Consider the following 18,148-nt stretch of genomic DNA (forward strand, 5'->3'; position numbering starts at 1 on the left):
TTTGGAATTGAAACGAGGAAGAGAAAACGTGTATTTTCCACGCAGTCGAATATCCTTAAATATTTGTTAAGGAAACAAATATAGATAATGCTAGATGTTGTTAGACGAAATATATTACAGATAAAATATAAGTCTTTCAATCGATCAATATCATTGGGAATCATTTTAGAGAATCGGTTTGTTCGAATCAGTTCAAATGATTCACCGATACTTTTAGTTAAAAGTATTCCAAGCGCGCCATTTTGTTTAATTATTTGTGTCATTGTGATTTTGTTCGTCCATTAGCCTAATGTTAACAATATGAGCAGCAGTGCTGTTCAGACTTCGCAGTTTTACTGTTAAACCAAAAGTAATTTTGTAAACAATCGTTTAGACTGAATCACATGTTCAAAAGAACCATTTGCTCGCGAATCGCACATTCGTATTGATCAGTGTAAGGGCGGTCCGTATGGTCACACGGGAACTAGTTGGACTAGTTAAATCACATTTTTTGCAATCACTTTAAGAATAGGCTAAGCTTCAGCTTTGCTTTAGAGTTTTTATAGACTGACAGAGCAAGAGAAACTCGACATGGTAAAGATTCGTGTAAAGTGGCCAAATGCATAGCTGTCATTTTGGCAAACTGACGTATATAAGAGAAAAACATTTATTTCATAATGAGATTTTCCCCCTATTTGCATTTCATGACTTCAGATCATTAATAGCACATTTGTGTAAGAAAAATGAAAGTGCAGTTAATTGTCACTTAAAGCCAAGCTCTTCATAACAACCGCAAAACGTTTCAAATTAATGACATAACAAATATTATACATGCATTGCATATTTATTGGTGTTTGGTGATTTCCTACAAGCATTTTTGGTTTTGTAAAAGATGACATTATACATTTGATCATAGTCTTCGTTGCATTTGCACAGTTTTGACCAGCAGGTGTCTTCAGGATGGCGTTTCTAGCACTTTGGAAACTAAATAGGCCTAGTTCTCTCTTTAAATATGAAGAGGTCAAGCAACAAATGAATGGGTTCATCCAATTTTCTCTAAAAGCTTATTATACTCACTGAAGTGAGTTGCAGTTTTGTTACTCTTCTGAGGAATGTCATTTTGTTGTTTTGGCAATGTACCCACACCAAATTTTGGTCTGATTTTTTTTTTCTAATGTTCATCCAATCTCATTTTGTAAGTGTTTTTTCTTTTTGTTACAAAGATGTTTTCTTTGGATTGTTTGACTGCTCAAAAGAGAATATGGGAAAATATAACTTAATTCCTTTGTGTTTCCTGCTAAATTTCACATAGGCCTGCATAAAATTAATGGAAAAAAGTTCTGTTAAAGGAACACTCCACTTTTTTTGTAGATAGGCTCCCATTCCGGCGTAATAGTCAAGGAAGTTTGCTGCTGTAATAATATGGCCGAAGCAGGCGCAGTAATATCACGCCGGTCACACTGGAAGTTACCTAGCTGGGAACTAATTTCAGGCACTGCGTGATATTACTGCATGAGATTACTGCGTGTGCTGTGTCCATATTACTGCAGCAAACTTCCTTGACTATTATGCCAGAATGGGAGTGTAGTTCATAATGTTATCAGCCTAGAAAATTTCCACCGGTCTTAGTACACGATATAACTACAGAAGAGTCAAGTTTTAAGATTCGCAATTCTGCTCCGAAGTTCCTATCAAAATCAACTGATTCACGATCCGATTGGAGCGCTTCGAAACAGTTAATCATTTTGCCACACAATGGTTAACTGATTCGGAGTATCAAGATCTGTCTTTTTCATTACATGTATCTTTTTCTTTTTCATTACAAAAATCATTACATGTCGAAATTTTAAAATAAATGGCCTTTTGAAATATTTTGCTAGTGAATAGCTTGAGCTGAATGAAGTCAAAGTTTTGAGTTTGAGTCATTCAGATCGGTTCCCGCTTGTCGTGTGTTCAGCCATGTTTACACGACAGTGTCAGCACTACTACTGGCTTAGCTCGCTAGTTTTATGAGATTTAACTGAAATAAGCGAAAAAATGATATTCACAAATAAATTAATCATTTTTTTCCACTACAAAGAAAACGTTAACTGTTTTCAACGTCAAAGACATCCGACACAAATCGACGGCCATAGTCCGGTGAGCCAACTTGTGAAAACACCCCATTAATACGATGAGCTGCAACATAAAATACATGTTAGCTGGAAATATTGTGGATAATGTTCGCATCAGCTTAAGTTAACGATATTTTAACTACTATCTTGACTACTGTAGTTCAGTTGGTGATCTTTGAGAAATTATTGTTGTATGTGATTGTTTTTAGTCTATATAGACTGATATAGTCGATGTGGAATTATAATAATTATCTTGTTTTTTTTTTTTACTTCATATATATATATATATATATATATATATATATATATATATATATATATAATATGTGTGTATGTGTATGTGTATGTGTGTGTGTGTGTGTGTGTGTGTGTGTGTAAATTATTTATATATATATTTTTTTTTATTATAACTTTTAGTGTATCATGTGTTCTGATGCCAAGTTTGAAATATTTTATAAATCAAAAACAATTCAAGAGTTCAATTACAATATTATTGTTGCTTTTTTGTTTGTTTGTTTGTTTGTTTGTTTGTTTGTTTGTTTGTTTTAACAACCTTATTCCATTCTCTCACTCAGCTCTAAAACAATAGCTGCAGTTATTAGTTTAACCGCAGGATGTCGCCATTCTCATAATTTTGGCTCCTCATTTCGGTCATGCTACAAGACTTATTATGCAATGGTTGGCCTTTTACAACAAAGTAGAGAAAAACTGTGAATAGTTTATAGAGGGACAGAAATTTTAGGGAAACCCACATGTTTTGCTCATTAGGTCTCCAAATCTATTAGTTTACACTACATTTGAAACAAATTAACTCAGCGCTTCAGTCTTCTCGAAGGATATGAATCAGTGTGTACCTCACAATTTCAACCACATTAATTAATCTGCCAGAGAAAATCATGTGTGTGCAATTAAATCCCGCTATTTTCTGTGACCACATGTGCAGCTTGAGCCAAGATCATATTTGAATGAATTAGTCGCAGATTTTCTCACACGAAGGCACAAAACAGATGATTGTCAGTGCTGAGTTTGATGTGAAAGGGGAACCTGCGTCTCTCTGTAACGTCAGCGTACAGTGAAAGCTTCAATAGCAGATTCCTATTTATGTGATTTGAGTAACACACTTTTTTTTTTCTCTCCACAGAGCGGTCACGGGTATCATTATGACCCCTCCCAGCGTCCGACTGTTCGTGATATGGCACTGCCAATGCCTTTTGGGCAGATTTCAACTCCTGCTGTCAGCTCCAGAGTCTTTGTCTCTGGCTAAGATGACCCAGTTTCGCGGTCGGTGTCGTGTTGCAGTCCCGGCCGTGCGAGAGTGTGTGTGTGTGTGTGTGTGTGTGTGTGTGTGTGTGTGTGTGTGTGTGTGTGTGTACGTGCACGCAGGTCTGTGCTAAGCGCGCCTGTTGACAGGTATGATATAGAGTGCATCTGCCCCCTGAGCCCTCTCACACACAGCAGACAATTGAGTGCGAGATCGTAATGGGAGCGGGGCCCCGAGGGCTCGGCCGTGGGGCTGGGAGGGCCGCGGCTCCTGTGTCATGGTTAGGCTGGTGTCAAGGTTTGAGTTTACGATCAACCCCCAGTCTTTCTCTCTTTCTCTCCACACACACACTCAGCATTACTAAGCCATGTGCCTCGCAGATCTCTGAGATTTCTCCCTTGAGGCCAATCCCTCGTAATCAAAATTAATTGCCTGTCCTTGAAACTGTAATCAGGTTTCACTTTCTCGCTTTTTCACTTTTGAGCTCAACAGGCTCAAATATTTCATGCACATTGTGATTATTGTCAGTTTAATGCAAATGCTGGATGCTTGCGTGAATGCAAATGTTTTGTGAATCTCACAAAACTTGTAAAGAACAAGATTTGGTAACATGGTGATGTGACCCTGGACCACAAAACCATCATAAGGGTCAGGTTTTTTTTAAATTGAGATTTATACATCATCTGAAAGCTGAATAAATAAGCTTTCTATTGATGTATGGTTTGTTAGAACAACATATGGCTGAAAATCTGAAATCTGAGTGTGTAAAAAAATCCAAATATTGAGAAAATCGCCTTTAAAATTGTCCAAATGAAGTTTGACCCATACAATGTATTGTTGGCTATTGCTACAAATACACCCATGCTACTTAAAATTGGTTTTGTGGTCCAGGGTCACATATGTGATGACATGATGAAATAACTTTACTGTCTATATTTTTTACTGTCTGTATTTTAACAAAAGAAAAGCAATCCAGGTCATATTTCTCCCCAAAATATAAAATATAAAAAAAACCCCGGCAGCATAGTGATATTTCATAACATGATAAAATGGCTTTACTGTCTTTTTTTCTTTTTTCTTTTTTTAAAAAGATCTCATGAAAAACTATCCAGGTCATATTTCTCCCCAAAAGAAGTATTTTGCTGTTAAATTAAAAAATATATATTATTATTATTATTATATTATATTATATTAAAAAAAAAGTAGCATGGTGATATTTTATAACATGATAAAATAGTTTTACTGTCTATTTTCTTACAAAAAAACTCTTTCTCCTCAAATGAAATATTTTGCTGTTAAATGTTTTTTTTTTTAAATAATTTGTTACATTATATTATATTATATTATATTATATTATATTATATTATATGTAACATCATAAAATAGCTTTACTGGGTTTTTTTTTTTAATACAAATGATCTCATGAAAAACTATCCAGGTCATATTTCTCCCCAAAATAAGTATTTTGCTGTTAAATTAAAAAATATATATTATTATTATTATTATTATTATTTTTTTTTTTTTTTTTTTTTTTTTTTTATTGAGCGCAATAAAACATAGATAGACAGCAACATGATGACATAGACTGAGACCAGTCACAGATATATACACAGATATATACACATATATACGCAAATGAGACACAGAGGGGGAGAAAACTAAGTAAAACAAGACAAAACAAAGCAAAGAAAAAAAAAAAAAAAGAGTACAAGAAGATGGGAGCAAAAATTAGGACAAAAACAAAAAAAACAAGCTGTAAATGTATGGATGTGGTAGTTTGAATGGGTACAGAGATAAGTTAAATCATTCGATTTCTGTGTTGTTTAGTGAAAAGATTTAACTATAGACATAACTGTACTAAATATTGAACAGGAAGCAATACGATATACAATAGTAGTGATATTATAATACAATGTTAAACAGCAATCGGGGCAGTAGATGTTAACTTCAGTATAATGGGACAGATCCAGGATACAATAACGGCAATGACAGATGATATCCTACTTTTTACGTGACTGAACAGATATATTATTATTATTATTATTATATTATATTATATATTTTTTTTAAAAAGTAGCATGGTGATATTTTATTACATGATAAAATAGTTTTACTGTCTATTTTCTTACAAAAAAAACTCTTTCTCCTCAAATGAAATATTTTGCTGTTAAATGTTTTTTTTTTTTTTAATAATTTGTTATGTTATATTATATTATATTATATGTAACATCATAAAATAGCTTTACTGGGGTTTTTTTAATACAAATGATCTCATGAAAAACTATCCAGGTCATATTTCTCCCCAAAATAAGTATTTTCCTGTTAAATAAAAAAAAAAGAGATGATATTATATTGTTTTAAAAAAGCATGGCGATAATTGATAACATAATAAAATAGCTTTATTGTATATTTTTGCAAAAAATCTTGTTTCTTGTTTTTTTTTGTAAATAATTATGTAATTTACTAGCAATTTCTTTCAGCCAGGTTATATTTCTCTCCAAAAGAAATATTTTGCTGTTATATTATGTTATTCAAAAAAAGATAGCGTGGTGATTTTTGATGTAAAAAAAAAAAATATATATATATATATATATATATATATATTATAATTAAATACGTTATATATAATATTTCATAATATATATATATATATATAAGATACTTAATTTATAATATTTATATATATATATAATTTTTTTAATTTTCTTTCTAAATTTTTATTTAATTATATTAAATTTTTTATTTAATTTAATTTTACAATTTCTTAAATTATTTTATAAATTAAATCTATAACCTTTTAGATATTATATTTATATAATTATATATATCATTTTATTTATATTAGATTTATATAATTATATAGGTACCTCTAAACACATTATATTTAGGGGCCTGTATCACTCCAATTTTAAAAAACTTTTTTTTTTTTGACATTTTTAGACAATTTGAACAATGCTATATATTTTAAGTAATGCTTAAGCAATGGTTTTTTTTTAAGTAATGATTCCAATATTTTCTTTTTAAATCCTCTTGTTTTGATTAGATTTTCTTCAATATTGCTCATGTCGAGACGTGTTTTGCCCTTATAACCTTTTTTTGGATTTTCTAAATTAGGACTTGCATTATCTGCTGTGCAAACACAGCTTTGCGGTCCATTTCCTCCAGACTGGTTTAAGACTGTGAGTCAACATTAGCAGTCAACTGGTGGATCGTATAGCATACAACTGAGAAAGAAGCCTAATTGAAATGTTTTTCAATTACTTTGTCACATTTCTCCCATATCTAGCCCTGCCTGATATCAGACTGGCTCTTTGGGGACTTTTTTTGTTTTTGTTTGAATTTTCACCGGCGGGTTGCTGTAAACGTACAATGGCCTCATGGCCTGGGGGCTTTTTTTTGTTTAATGTGTGATTGTTTGTGCCTGTTTCCCACTCAAACGTTTAGAATAAATAATCGTCCACCCCCTCTAACTGCTTACTTCTCCCACGGACATGCACACACAGTCCCATTAGCATCTGATTTGATACACATCATGTTAGTAAATGAATGGCAAACTAGTGAGTACCCCCTGCCAGGCCAATCGATGAAATGCTCCTCAGGTGCAAACATCTCTCCAGGGCTGGTAATCAAACCCCCAACCTCAGCACACCTCCTTATCAGAGCCATCCTTAATTAAGAGCCATTAACATTCTTTCTCACACCTTCCTTTCAGCCGAGCGGCCCGGCGGGTTCCAGACCCCTTGCTGTCAGGCTTGAATGAGCAATGCGCACATTTATTCAAGGCCGGAGTGCAGCATGCTGGCCCTGAGCCGGATGGTGCCAGACCCCTGTCCCGCCCGCACATGCAGCCCAAACACAGCGAGAGAGGCGCTTGATTGTGTACATTGTGGGCATGTAATGTTTATTAATGCCTCGGCCATGTAAACCTTTGTTTATCATGCCAGTAAAGCCTGTCGCAATATTGCTTTTTGACAGATGACGAAGGCTGTGGTAATGAGTGTCCATTGCTCCGGGACAGCTGCTAGCGCTTCGCAGCACAATACAGCTGGCCAGCTCTAATTACCTCAACCGTGAGCTGGTCATCTGAGAAAAATGTAAACCATTCAGCAGGAAACAGTGAGACGGGCTTCAGAGTGAGTTATTGATAATGTGGCGTGTAGCACTTCATCTGGAGTTCACGCTGCTTCCTGCACATAAATTCATTTGGAGTCAAGTGCATAGCGTGCGTTTGCATTGAGCATGTAATCTGGCCATCGTTATTAATGGTCATGCACACGTGGCCATTTCTAATAGACAAATAATAATATAATTGTTAGTCATTTTAATGGAAATTAGTGTAAGAATGCATTAGTGAGATTGTGTATTCATGATATACAGTCAATTAAATATATTATGTTTACAAGACAGCAATTTAAAAGCTAAACATGCTTAAAAATAAATGTATTTCATTTATGAGTATGCTAAATGTGACCCTGGACCACAAAACCATTCATAAGGGTCAATTTTTTCGAAATTGAGATTCATACAAATTCGGCCAAGATACAACTATTTGAAAATCTGGAATCTGATGGTGCAAAAAAATCTAAATTTTGAGAAAATCGCCTTTAAAGTTGTCCAGATGAAGTTCTTAGCAATGCATATTGCACAAAAAATAAGTTTTGACATATTTATTGTAGGAAATGTACAAAATATCTTCATTGAACATGATCTTTACTTAATATCCTAATGATTTCTAGCATAAAATATCATTTTGACCTATACAATGCATTTTTGTCTATTCCTACAAATATACTTGTGCTACTTAAGACTGGTTTTGTGGTCCAGGGTGACAAATAATTGATTATATTATATTTAGCATCAAGAGAATCGATCAGATTTTTGGGACTATTAAGATTCTGACTATATTTTCAATAATTTGTCATTATTAAAAAGGTGAAACAAATGTTACATTATTTAAAAGAGAAAGTTTTGTATATTATGATAGTATTTGGTGCCATTTAAGTTGATTTTAATTTTAAGTTTAGTGAGTTAATTTACTATATACAGTAAAAAATATATATTATCTTTAACAAGCCTTAAATGGCTACAAATGCTATACAAATTTTTCATTCATAGTGAAAAAGTCAATGCATGTACATTATTTTGTCATAATGTGACATCATTTTCATGATAATTAAGCACATTTACCCCTATTACACATTATTGTAATGCAAAACTAAATCCCATTGTCATTTAAATGTGAAATAATAATGTTTCATTATTTAAATAGGAAAGTATTTATATAGTATGATTATATTAGTGTTTGTTGTACTTGCTGTATATATATAAATATATAGTGTCATTTGAAATTGTCTTCTAAAATAGTTATTTTACTTTAATTGCATTGAAAAGGACCTATACATTGCCATTAGAGTAAAATTACTGAGCTTAAATATAGGAGCCTGATAAAAATGCACTGTGAATAAAATCTTCATAGAGAGAGAGAGAGAGAGAGAGAGAGAGATTAGATATAGATATATAGAAAACAAAAACATGATTTTTCACTCAAAAATAAAAAACAAACAAAAAAATATTTTGCAAAAAGAGACTGAATCCTATTTTTAGAACTAGATTTTGACATTAATTTTCATCACAATTAAACCCATTTCTCATTTTTGTACTGCAAAAAAACCCTCATAAAATGTAAAAAAAAAATGGCACATTGTTTAAGCTGTAATGTTTGTATATATTATGAATTTGTTGTACTGCCTTTAATTTATGTTTTATGAAATTATTTCATTTTAAAAATATATAGCTGAATGATTTACAATTTTCTTTCTTTTTCTTTTTTTAGAGCATTAAGAGCCAGGGGTTGAAAACTTTAAATTTGAAGATCATGGTAAAAAATAACTTATTTTGTCTTCTGTGAAACATGCAAGTATATTCTGTAGCTTCTAAAGGGCAGAGCTAAATGAAAAAAAAAAAGATATTTAGGCAATATAAGAAAAATATCCAAATCTTCATTCTGTTCAAAAGTTTACACCCCCAACTGTTAATGCACCGTTTTTCTTTCTGGAGCATCAGTGAGTCCCTCAGTGTGAAAAGATGTTCAAATACACAAAAATGCTGAAAAACCAAAGAATTTGTGGGACATGGAAAATTATTTCGAAGAACAGTGGCAGCGGGCAGTTTAACTGTTCAAAAAACAAAGCTGTGGATCATTCAGGTAACAACACAGTATTAAGAATCAAGTGTATGTAAACTTTTGAATGGAAATCAACTATAATTTTCTCTTGTGGACTAAATGTAAACGTCTTTTATGTGAAATATCTTACTCAGGTCAGTACTAAATAAATAAGCATTTTGTATGATCCCTTTTATTTTGGTAAAACAATTAACATTTTGCAGATTCTGCAAGGTATGTAAACTTATGACCTCAACTGTATTTTCAAAGAATGCATTGTGAATATAACTGTAATAGTTTCTGCTCCACTGGAAGTTTTATTGTTCAGCTTCTTATGATTTGCCTGTAATCAGACAGAATCAGAGGTCACTGAGGAGGCCGTTAGCTGTGACTGTATCACAGAGTTTTGATGTGCACTCCTGAGGTGTAAACTTCACCTCGAATCGCTCTGACACATTTCACAGGGGACTTTTACAACCTGTGGGTTGCGGTGGTCTAAACGACATTGTTTGCTTTGACTGTGGTTAGCACAGTCCCCACAGTGTTTAATGGTCTATTTGGTGAGCTGAGAAGAGGCTTTTTTTTGACAGAGTGACTGCTTTTTTACGGTGAGAGTTTGTGTCCTAATAGTACCTCATTTCCTTTCCACACTAGGCTGGCCAAAACAGAAGCAAACTGATGGCACAGTGAAGCCAAACACCTCAGATAACACCTCTGCTGTCCACATGTCCTACACAAGAGGATCGTTAATTCTGAGGTATCCTGCAAAAATAGCTCTGATGTTAAAATGTAATTTTAATGGAGAGTAATGAATGAAATGAAATTCAATAGTATTCAACAAATAGTATTAATAGTTACTTCAGACTCTTTATATTGTAAAAAGGTAATGATGCAGTCCTATTTGTGACCCTGGACCACAAAACCAATCATAAGAGTCTTTTTTATTATTATTCTGAAGCTGAATAAATAAGCTTTCTATTGATGTATGGATAATATTTGGCCAAGATACCAATATTTGAAAATCTGGAATCTGAGGTTGCAAAAAATCTAAATATTGAGAAAATCACCTTTAAAGTTGTCCAAATGAAGTTCTCAGCAATGCCTATTACTAATCAAAATTAAGTTTTGATATATTTATGGTAGGAAATGTACAAAATATGTTCATGGAACATGATCTTATCCTAATGATTTTTGGCATAAAAGAAAAATCAATCATTTTGACCCATACAATGTATTGTTGGCTTTTGCTACAAATATACCAATGCTACTTAAGACTGGTTTTGTGGTCCAGGGTCACATTTTAGGCTTAGAAAAGAAAAGGCCTGACTCATAATTGTGGTATGATGTGGTTTTGGTTAGTGATTATTGTCCAGAGGGACATTTTTCTCTGGTCTCAGAGGGCATAATCTAATGTGGGGATAAATCAAATCAAGCCTGAAGTGTGCTGGTGGTCAGACCTCTTGTCCATTGTTGGACTGACCCATTGATTCCCCAGGGAGCTCAACATGGTGGCAATTAGTCTGAACCCTTCCCCTCCCATCCATTAGTCAGTCCAAACAGCATCCAGCACACCAGGACTCCTCCATTCCCTTAATCATTAGCCTCTGGTTCAAACAGAAATCAAAGTCAGATCCTACACTTCCATTAGACAAGTCTGTTTAGTGGCCTAAATCCACTCTACAGTCTTTCTGGAGAGCATTTGTTCCTTTACGACATCGTGAGGAACCCACTTGATCGGTGGCTCTCTTCAGGAGATCTGACACAACAAGTGGCCGGCGCTATCCAAACAGGTTTATCACACAGCAGCTTCGGCAGGCGCTCTCCAGCTGTTTGAAATACTGTGACACATCCTTCCGCCTCACCCCTTCTCTCGGTTTCCTTGAGGAACAAAAGAGGGATTTCCTTTTGGACTGATATATAGCGTGGCTGGAGAGAAACGGCAAGAGTTATAATGGGAGATAGAATGTCTTTGCGCTATATGCTTGTCTCATCAAATTAGCCCGCTGACCGCTGACAGACAAAAATGAGACACGGCGATGGGGATTTACTTTACTTTTCCCGCCATGATTGGATGCAGGGCTGGGTAGATTACTTGCAAAGTGTAGTCTGTTAATGATTACAACTGAAAATGAATTAGTAACGTAATCTAGGTCACTCATTTTAAGGATGTATTCTGATTACTTTTTAGATTTACTTTTGGATTACTTTTTTGTAAATGCATTTCATTCTTTTTATGTAATCCATAAAAAGTAACTGTAATCTGATTAAGAGCCATATAAAATGTAATAATAATCCAGATTGAATGTAAACAGTTACTACCCAGCACTGATTGGATGAGATCATCCAATTCGTAATCTATTTGTGTGATTCAGTCTCGTCTCTCAAAGTCCTGGATGAATGAAAAGCTTTCTGACTGGTTTAGTCTTTCCTTGTTCACTGCTGGTCTGAAGGCCCAATGGAAGAGTTGAATACGCACACAAAGAGCCCGCGGAGCTCGTGGGGCCCCACGGCCCCATCCTCCCCCAAACTCAGGCGTCCCGACCAACTGCTACAGTCCACATAATTCCAATCCGGTTTTCACTTCCTGTTTGCAAGGGGTGGTCGGTCATCGCACAGACACTGGCTTGTACACTAACAGGCTCATAATATTGTGCAGGGAACTGATGCCTGCAAATATTTTGCTAGACGGATGCCATTTATTATTATTAGTATTTTCCCACCATCAGTTACTAAAGCCTACATGTCAACTGCAGTGATGCTACTAGAATTAAATATGTCTGTTGGAGTCCGTATAGGTGAAAGTTGGCAACTAGTGTCAGATTAAGTAGAATAGATTTTCTTGTTCACATTGGATGAGATTTGAATATGGCATTCTGAGTGAATTTAGTGTGTGGCTATGCTGTTGCTAAGTCATTCTAAGTGTTGTATTGTGTTGCTATGGCTTTCTGATTAGATTTATCATGTTGCAATGGTGTTTTGAGTGGATTTAATGTGTTGCTAAGGCATTCTGAGTGATTGAAGTGTGTTGCTATGGCATTCTAAATGGATTTAGTGTGTTGCTATGCTGTTACTAAGGCATTCTCAATAGGGTTGCAAAAATGTGGAAAGTTTCCATAAAATTTTGGAAACATTCCAGAAAATTTGGAAACTTTCCAGGATTTTTTGGAAACTTCCTGGGATTTTTGGAAAATTTTGTTGCTATAGTGTTGCTAAGGCATCTGAGTGGATTTAGTCTTTTGCTATGCTGTTACTAAGGCATTCTGAGTGGATTTAGTTTGTTGCTATGCTGTTACTAAGGCATTCTCATTGGGTTAGTGTGTTGCTATGGTGTTGCTGAGGCATTTGAGTGGATTTAGTCTTTTGCTATGCTGTTACTAAGGCATTCTCAGTGGGTTAGTGTGTTGCTATGGTGTTGCTAAGGCATCTGAGTGGATTTAGTCTTTTGCTATGCTGTTACTAAGGCATTCTGAGTGGATTTAGTTTGTTGCTATGCTGTTACTAAGGCATTCTCATTGGGTTAGTGTGTTGCTATGGTGTTGCTGAGGCATTTGAGTGGATTTAGTCTTTTGCTATGCTGTTACTAAGGCATTCTGAGTGGATTTACTGCATTGCGATGCTGTTACTAAGGCATTCTCAGTGGGTTAGTGTGTTGCTATGGTGTTGCTAAGGCATCTGAGTGGATTTAGTCTTTTGCTATGCTGTTACTAAAGCATTCTGAGTGGATTTAGTCTGTTGCTAAGGCATTCTGGGCGGTTTTAGTACATTGTTATGCTGTTACTAAGGCATTCTGGGTGGTCTAGTCAGTGGATTGCGATGCTGTTGCTGAAGTATTCTGAGTGGTTTAGTGCATTGCGATGTTGCTGCTGAGGCATTCTGAGTGGTTTAGTCTGTTGCTATGCTCTTGCTAAGGCATTCTGAGTGGTTTAGTACACTGTTATGCTGTTACTAAGGCATTCTGGGTGGTCTAGTGGATTGCGATGCTGTTGCTGAAGTATTCTGAGTGGTTTAGTGCATTGCGATGTTGCTGCTGAGGCATTCTGAGTGGTTTAGTCTGTTGCTATGCTCTTGCTAAGGCATTCTGAGTGGTTTAGTGAATTGTTATGCTGTTACTAAGGCATTCGGAGTGGATTTAGTCTGATGCTGTGCTGTTACTAAGGTATTCTGAGTAGATTTAGTCTGTTGCTATGGCATTCTGAGTGGTTTAGTGTGTTGCTATGCTGTTGCTGAGCCATTCTGAGTGGATTTAGTCTGTTGCTATGCTGTTACTAAGGCATTCTCAGTGGTTCAGTGCGTATCTATGCTGTTGCTGAGGCATTCTGAGTGGTTTAGTGCGTTGCTATGCCGTTGCTGAGGCATTCTGAGTGGTTTAGTGCGTTGCTATGCCGTTGCTGAGGCATTCTGAGTGGTTTAGTGCATTCCCTGGAAATTAAACTCTCAACCTTACTGTTACAAGAGGTAAGATCTATCATTTTATCTACAGGAATAACCAGCAAGAAACTATTTAGTCCAATAATTAAAAAAAAAAAGTTTGTAACTCGTTTCAGATTAATTACAGTAAGTAATGTTTTCCATTTGTAGCATTGTGAAACTTGTATTTCCATTTTTGTGACCAGTTTTTGTATCAAAATGCACATCATTACAAGCCAAACACAGCAGTGAAGTTAGTTTGAGTTGTCTCTCTGCTAGTGCCACAAGTTTAGTCCATTGGAACGTAAGGTCAGCAAATGGAGAGGAAGGGATATGACTATGACCTCCGCTGGGATAAACGGGGAAACAGAGGGTTTGTATTTATATACAATGGGCACTCAGCAGCCGCTGCACGCTGGGACTGAGAGCTTTCACCACCGCGTGGGGTTAAAGGTTAATAGCCTCTTGGAGTTACATGCATAGAGCACGGGTGAGAGGTCACAATAGGGAGATGAAGACAAACAGGTCCAAAGTTTCACTAAATTCAGATAGTTTTTAAGTTAGAAAGGAATAACCTGTGCTTTAATAGGCATTTTTATGTGTTTACATTTATTATCTTACAACTAGTGCTGAGTAGATTACTTACAAATTGTAGTCTGATACTGATTATAGATTACATGGTGGAAATTGTAGTTAGCAATCTGATTATGAACATTTTAAAACGTAATCTAATCTAACAAGTACTTAATTTTTGGAATCTAATTACATAATGCAGATTACATGTAATTAGTTACGACCATGCACTGCTTTTTGCTTGTGATAATTTTTGTATAGACCTTTAAAGATGCCTACACCAGATTTGATTTTAGTTATGCTGAACATTAACTGACATGCTCTAGCTGTGACTCTTCCATGTGTAACTCTGAGTAATTGTACGCCTAAAGCAAGATGTTATGGCTTTACAATCATATCTCCTATAGCTCAGTTGAGTTTTCGTTTCCTGAAACCAACTATAAAAATGTGTGCAGTATAGAAACGGCAAAATAAATTGTAATGACGCCACTGCGTAGGCTGATCTTAAAATAATTTATTAGTCAATGAACAGTCATTAGTCAAGATCAGCTGCGTACAGGCAGCATAAAATGGCTAATTTTAGTTTAATGGCCACATATATTAAAGCTATTGAAAACTGGGCTGTGCCGAGCTAATTATTCAACCTAATTGCAGCCGTGTCATGTCAACAAATAAGTCGCTCTTTGCTCTACACCCTTCCTTACTCAGATTTAGAGATTGGTATCGCTGTCGGTGCCTGCCGTAATTAGCACCTTTCTTTTCGTGGAGAAAATGAGTCTATGATATAGGCTTTGTCTTATATTTGCTTTAAGGAACCTAATTTTTTTTTTTTTTTTGCCCAAGCGGGCTCTTCCTTCTGTGTTTAGTCATCAACGAGTGAAACCACAAAGATTTTAATAGCTCCAAAATGTTCCATCAATCTTTGTCTTTAGCAGTTGGCTTGGAGTCTAGATTAATGTCACTGCCTGTTTTGGTATGTGGTTATCCTCCCTATTTGGATGCACTTTTTGTGACAGCGAGCGAATTGCTCAATGTAACATTCCAGATGTGAGTTTTGTCAAAATTTCCATATGCCTGTGCACTTCCAGTGCCTAAAACTCACACGGATTTGACACTTTGGCTCTCAAGATATACGACCGCCGAGAAATTAGCACAACAGACGCTGTAGAAAACAATTAATCATCGCTGCCAAACTGCATGATGCCTCCAACTGCAAAAATGCAAAGTTTTAGCGTTGATTCTGGAATTCTGTGTCTGTGTTGCGTTTGGGGTTGCACATTTTATCTGATCTGTAAATGCTCATTGGGGCCCTTGAAACTCAACATTACTGGATCTCATGGGTGAAATATATTATATAGAAAGATTTCCACAGTATTTGAATGGCCATAATTCACAAAGTTCCAATTGCTGATTGGATGTTAAGATGTGGGCGTGGCTCTCAGGTGGAGGCAGGTGATTTTAAACTTGCAGGGGCGGGGTTTAAGCAAACAAGATGGTCAAAAGTTGAGGTCAAAAGTTAACATATACCTTGCAGAATCTGCAAAATGTAATTACTTAAGCAAAATAAGACAGATCATGCAAAATGCATGTTATTCTTTATTTAGTACTGACTTGAATAAGATATTTCAAACTAAAGACATTTAAATAGAGTCCACAAAAGAAAATAATAGTTGAATTTATAAAAATGAACTAGTTCAAAAGTTTACATACACTTGATTTCTAATACTGAATTGTAACCTAATTAATCCACAGCTGTTTTTCTTTAGTTAGTTTTAGTTTAGTTTGTTTGTCCTAAACAGTTAAACTGCCTGCTGTTCTTCAGAAAAATCCTTCAGGTCCCACAAATTCTTTGTTTTTTCAGCATTTGAGCCCTTTGCAACAGTGTGATTTTGAGATCCATTGTTTCACACTGAGGACAACTGAGAGACTCATATGCAACTATTACAGAAGGTTCAAACGCTCACTAATGCCTCAGAAGGAAAAACAATGCATTAAGAGCCAGGGGTGTAAACTTTTGAACAGAATGAAGATGTGTACATTTTTCTTATTTTCCTAAACAGCATGTTTATTTCATTTAGTACTGCCCTTTAGAAGCTACAGAAGATACTTACATGTTTCCTAGAAGACAACATAAGTAAAATTTACCCTAATCTGAGAACAAAACATTGTTTCGCTTCTAAACTTGATTTCTTGAAAATGTGCTACTAGATTCAGTTATTTGGGGTGAATGTGAACCAGTCAAGTGAAAAATATTTTTATTGTTGACTAAACTGAAACTTAAGTTCCCAGCATTCTTTCTCACTCATGGGGAGAGTAAAAATTAAGTATATAGTGTTGAAATTAAGAATTATTTGTATACTTTTGAACGAGATGAGAAAAGGGGGACACTTGAAAGTGTTTATTATTCAATTATGCTTGAGCGAATGATTTCATTTCACAAAATCTTGCACATTTTCCCCCAAAATGTGGGTAAAAATCAAGTCTGCATGCTATTCCTGTCTCACAGATACTTGGCCATTTTTCTTGGCCAAACCAGGAAAATGGACATTGAAGCTGTACAAATTAATCACCGCATGTTATTCCATCTTCTCGTAGGCTGCAGAAAGATTGTAAGGAAAAAATACCCTGAAGGATTAACATTCTCTTCTCACAATGTTTCTAAGCAGCTGTGGGTTTGTGTTAAAGCGGCGAACTGCAGCTGCATTAGCTGTGCAGGGATCCTCTGTGTTTGTAAAAATACAGAAATATTCACAGTAATATGAAACAGACTGTTTGCATGACTTGCATACTTTAATGGTTCCTAAAAACACAGATCCATACCTTTGATTCGATGTTACTCAACGAAGTGTGCGATAAGAAATCTGATATGTCATACTATCAGCACTATGTTGTCTCTTAAACAGGAAAAGCGTGTCTGCTTCTGCAAACACATTTGATCAGGTGTAGTTAATGATTCTCGGCCCAGGCCTGAGTGAGGGCGATGTGTTAGCGGCTGTTATTAAGATCAATGCTCTGAATTTGTCAGGCATAAGGACTCCACATGTGGCGCTTTTGCAATATTTGTGTGATGTTGTGGCAACATGAATATGCCTGAAGAGCATTATTTGAATGTCAAGTGTCGGTTGCATGGTGCCAATCTGTCTAGAGATGCATCTCATGCTAGAGAACATAATTTTCCCAGTGGGGCACGTGCAATGTTAAACCAGTCAGATCTGCTCTGGTGTACTGTGGTGCATATATTAATGTGCTGTTGGGATTGTCATCTGTTCTAATCTGACAAGCATTTGAGAGCTTTAGGATAATTTATATCAAGAAATATGTTACAAATTCCCTAGTACTTAACATAATAAATCAAGTGTTGTTGTCTTCATACATTAGGCATGGCTGTATGCTCAGTGGTTGCTCTTATATAATTCATGAGTCTTTTTCAGAATTGGGTGCATTGGGTTAATGATTCTCAATTGTACATTGTAAGATAATAAAACACTTTTACAAAGACAGTGTATATAGTATAGTCTGATTCTTGAACAAATTAATCTAATGAAGGGTTCTTTTTACTGAATCAAAAACATACAGCGCAATGTGAAGCTCAATTCTTAAATGAATGACTCTTATGACCTGGTTCTCTTTGTTAAATGAAAAAATACAGCA

Source organism: Garra rufa, chromosome 23, assembly GCF_049309525.1.
Source record: "Garra rufa chromosome 23, GarRuf1.0, whole genome shotgun sequence".
In the NCBI taxonomy this organism is placed as follows: Eukaryota; Metazoa; Chordata; class Actinopteri; order Cypriniformes; family Cyprinidae; genus Garra; species Garra rufa.